Source organism: Ictidomys tridecemlineatus, chromosome 5 (genome assembly GCF_052094955.1).
Source record: "Ictidomys tridecemlineatus isolate mIctTri1 chromosome 5, mIctTri1.hap1, whole genome shotgun sequence".
Classification (NCBI taxonomy): domain Eukaryota; kingdom Metazoa; phylum Chordata; class Mammalia; order Rodentia; family Sciuridae; genus Ictidomys; species Ictidomys tridecemlineatus.
In genome coordinates, this window is record NC_135481.1 from 54,849,115 (window position 1) to 54,853,653 (window position 4,539).

A 4,539-nucleotide genomic window follows, 5' to 3' on the forward strand; every position below is an offset into this window, starting at 1 on the left:
ATGGAGCACTTATTATGTACCAGTTACAATATGCATTATTTCATTCACTCTTTAAAACAGCTTTTCTATACAGAGAAGTAAACAGAGTCATCTTGTAACTTCCATTAAGATTCCACATCTAGTCCGTGGGAAAGCTATAATATGAAGCAGGTCTGATCAATACCAATGCCAGAAGACTAGTAAAATTCATGCAATGCTGCAAATCCAAGGATAGTCCAAAGACTAAGGTTCTTCCAGCAGAAGAGTCTCAGAAATGGTTTGCAAAGAAGCAGGATCATTAGGTGAGTATAAAGTCACCCAATGGAAGACCATATTGGAAAGTGGACATCCTCAATCACTTTGATTGAACCCTCTGCTAGGGGGAGGGCCAGGGAACTAGAGTTTAGATGATCTCTGGTGCAACTTCCATAGAAACCAAACAAGAAAAGACCCCCAGATGACTCCTTCAGCTTGTTTTAATATTGAGTGTTAAAGGATCTTCATGCGGGGATGGAGGAATGGGTTACAACCACGACTCATACAAATTAAGCACATATATGTCAAACTCTCACAGTGGCCAAGGCAGGGAGTCTGGAGCTGTTCAGACGTGTAGTGCTTGTCAGGGTCAAGGTGTATGCATCATGATCAGAGAGCTTGCTCCTGGAATGGTACAACAGATGCAATCTGTGTGTGCTCTGATTGTAATGGAGAAGGAGAGGTGATTAATGAAAAGGACCACTGTAAAAAGTGTGAAGGGAAGAAAGTGATTAAAGAAGAAGTCAAGATTCTTGAAGTTCATGAAGACAAAGGCATGAAACATGGACAGACATTGTTCTTTTGCTACAGGAGAAAGAACATGAGGTGTTCCAGAGAGACGGCAATGATTTGCACATGACATGTAAGATAGGACTTGTTGAAGCTCTATGTGGGTTTTCATTCATATTTAAGCACCTTGATGGACGTAAAATTGTGGTTAAATACAATCCTGGCAAAGTAATTGAACCAGAATGTGTTCGTGTAGTTGGAGGAAAAGGAATGCCACAGTATCATAATCCCTTTGAAAAAGGTGATCTTTATATCAAGTTTGATGTGCAGTTTCCTGAAAACAACTGGATCAACCCAGATAAGCTTTCTGAACTAGAAGATCTTCTGCCATCTACACCAGAAGTCCCTAACGTAATTGGAGAAACAGAGGAGGTAGAGCTTCAGGCTCCGGAGGTGGTCAGAGGCGTAAAGCATACAGTGATAGCTCTGATGAAGAAAGCAGCAGCCATCATGGACCTGGATGGAGTACAGTGTGCCCATCAATAACTCTGCAAATAAACTTCACAGGTGGATTTTCTTTCCACATTTGCCTGATTTGTTCTCAGCGAGCCAGCTGGAGTGTCTGATCAACCCAGATGAACTGATGGACATCTGTCGGTCTATATGTAACTTTTAAAATTGGTATAGTATCTACAGAGTGTATAGTTTAAACCAACCACAAAGCTTTACATCTTCATTTCGACTACTCTGTAGCAGAATAAAGCACTTGAAAAGAAACAAGACTCCTTTTCACACATTGGTTCTGTTTCAGCCTTTATCTGTGCTGGATTTTTATCGGTTTTGTGTAGACTTTATGTTTCATATTTTAAATTCAAATCCCACATGGTCAAGTTTGTACAATTTGTCCTGAAGCTTTGTGTTTGGCTGCAGCTGCATAAGCTGCTACAAATAGAATAAAGAATTTCATAGCCTGTATCTATCATTTAGATGCATGGAAATGGGCTTTGCACAAAATGGGTTTGGAGCTGACTGGGAACAATGGAAAAAGTTACATTAGCAGTGGTTGTATAAGTTTTGGGGGAGGTCCCCCCCTTTTCTTATCCCTCCCCTTTTTTAACCATCTTATGGAAGGTTTCTAAAACTTGATAATAAAAAGCAGTTGGTGTAAATTATTCTTTGTGTCACATTTTTAGAAGGAAGAACACATTTTAAACTGCAAAATGTATCCTTAAACTGAAGAATGTATCCTTAGCTCTGGTTTTTAAACAGCCCTTAAAAACCCATTGGCTTGAAACTTAGGCCTCAGGCACCTGCCCATTTTACAGTTGAGCCAAAGGTTGGTAGAAACAGGCTTTATTGATTTCAACTGATGCTTTGTAGAGTAAAAGACTTCTAAGTTATGTAATTACTAAGTTATGATCCTGAACACCTGGGGCTAGCCCAGGCCTCTGTATCTCCCCACAACCACCCTATTGTAAAAATAAGGTAACGACAAATCAATAATAGAACCATGTTTGCATTGAACCTGTTAAAATGCTGTTTTCATCAAATGTTAAGTTAAAATATGAAAAAAAAAACAAGGGAACAGAAAATGGGGCCTCAAATAATAGTAGATTTTAATGACCCTATATCAAATTCCATTAAATAGATGTAGGATAATTGCTTGGTGAGTAAGAGAATAAGGCTCCAACAGATTCAGAGAAGGTAAAGGTAGGGACATTTATAAACTATGAATACTGAAATCAATTTGAAAATGCAAACAAAACTGATGCTTTTCTTCCAGCAGATGGGAGAAGAGCCAATTAACCCTCCACTGTACTGAAGTTATTTATGTATCTATAGTTTATTTGCATTGCCTATCAGTTTTCTACAAGTTAACTTTGATCTGTACAGAATTATAAAATAATAAATTTGTTAAAGTCAAAAGTACATATTCCTATAGAAAGATGACCCCCCATAGTTATGGCACTACATTGAAATGATATTAATCTTGTTTCTTATACCCAAGTCTTCAATATTTTCTTACTCAAGTAGAAGAAAAATATATATGATTGATTCGTGGGCTCTTTCCTCCCCTTCTGAGCAGTTGCCATCGGGTTTGGATTAAGTAATCAAGAAAATTAAACTTTACTCTTCAGACCCAGTGAAGTATTTCAGAGATGAATTATACTAGCAAAGATATTCATTCATTCATACAACTAGTTCTTATGACACCTTGTTTATGCCCAGATCTAGGAAACATGGTCCACATGAGTTTCCAGTAGATTAATCAAGTAGCATAATGAAACAGTTAACCTCAAATGAAGTTGAGGGTTATTATGATGGCAAATTTAATGCAGCTACACCTCTGAAAACATGACCAGGAAAATCCTGTTCACCTATTCATCGATGAGGCAAGCTTGCTGGGTTTTTTTTTTTTTTCGTGATTAATGCAACTTGTCTGAGTTTTTCACCCTACTCTATCCCATCCCACCCCCATCATCTCCAAACCTAATGCCAGAATATTCTTGGTCATGTTAAGGAAAGGAGCAGGTCTTAAAGACAATGGGGTAAGATTTTCATCGATAGAAAAATCATATCCCTCTCCAAAAAGAAAGGGCCTTTATACTAGGCCTTTGGCCTGAAATCATATTATCTAAGATATTATCTGGACTTTATTTAAGGTTTTCTAAGCTTCAAATCAAATTCAATCTGTACAGACAGAAATACAAATTATGTATGAGCAGGAATGCCATCAGCGAGCTGAGAGAAAGATGACATGTACCTTCCAGAAGGTGGCAGTGTTGCTCCTCTGAACATCTCACAGGCCTGCAGGAATTTTGACTCAGTGTAAAAACTGCAGGGGGTGGGGGTGGGGTGGGTTCTGCAATCATGCTACACTTAATTAATACAATTAATACAATTAAAGGGTCTTAATTAAGACCCTTTGCAGAAAAGAATGTGGCATGGCTCTTTTGAAAAATTTGCCATCATAATAACCCTCAAAATATACACAGAGGTAGAATATGAATACATATTTTTAAAAATACAACAGGAATCAACAGACAATATATAAAGCCATCACTGTATACAAGGTTTCCTGCTGGAAGACATGAAAGACAGAGAAGTTAAAGGCCTGGGCCCTTAAGAAATTTGGAATGTACACGGAATAAGAGCTGTAGCCATAAAATCGACAGAGTGCCTCTCATTTACAATTCTGGCTCCATTCTAGCTAGATGCATCTGGGCTTTTTTCTCCTCTAAGACAAGAAGCTAGTCAATTTCCACCTAACCCATAGGGCCCTCATTATCCACAACCTACTATGGCTACATTTTACTCACCCTTTTCAGTTGTTGACTTGAAATCTCTCAGCACTTTATATTTTGGGTGTTGAAAAGCAAAGGAAAGGAATCTTGAGATTCCCAAGGAAATAGAGGAGACATTTCTCAACTCTTCTCAAAGAGCTCTCGCCTGAGTTCCTGGCACAACCCTGATGCACACTACAATTCTTCTGAGGTTTGTTTGCCAACGTGATGATTCCAATAGAAACCCCAGAAGCCTACTCACACTTAACAAATGTTTAGTGAACAAGAGCTGAAAACAGGGAGAGGCTTTATTGTTTATATTTCCCTTATCTTTACCTATTTCTCTTTTTTATTTTTATTTTATTTTTACTTTTGTTGTTGTTTTGTTTTAGTTTTAGGTGGACACAATACCTTTATTTTATTTGTTTTTATTTTTATGCGGTGCTGGGAATAAACCCAGTGCCTCACGCATGCCAGGCAAGCACTCTACCACTGAGCCACAACCCCAGCC

The 4,539-nt window shown here is 38.2% G+C and overlaps 1 pseudogene; it reads left to right on the forward strand.

The window, feature by feature from the left end:
* The first annotated feature begins 497 nt into the window (after positions 1-497).
* LOC101955371 (dnaJ homolog subfamily A member 2 pseudogene) lies at positions 498-1,439 on the forward strand (annotated as a pseudogene).
* Positions 1,440-4,539: the final 3,100 nt, after the last annotated feature.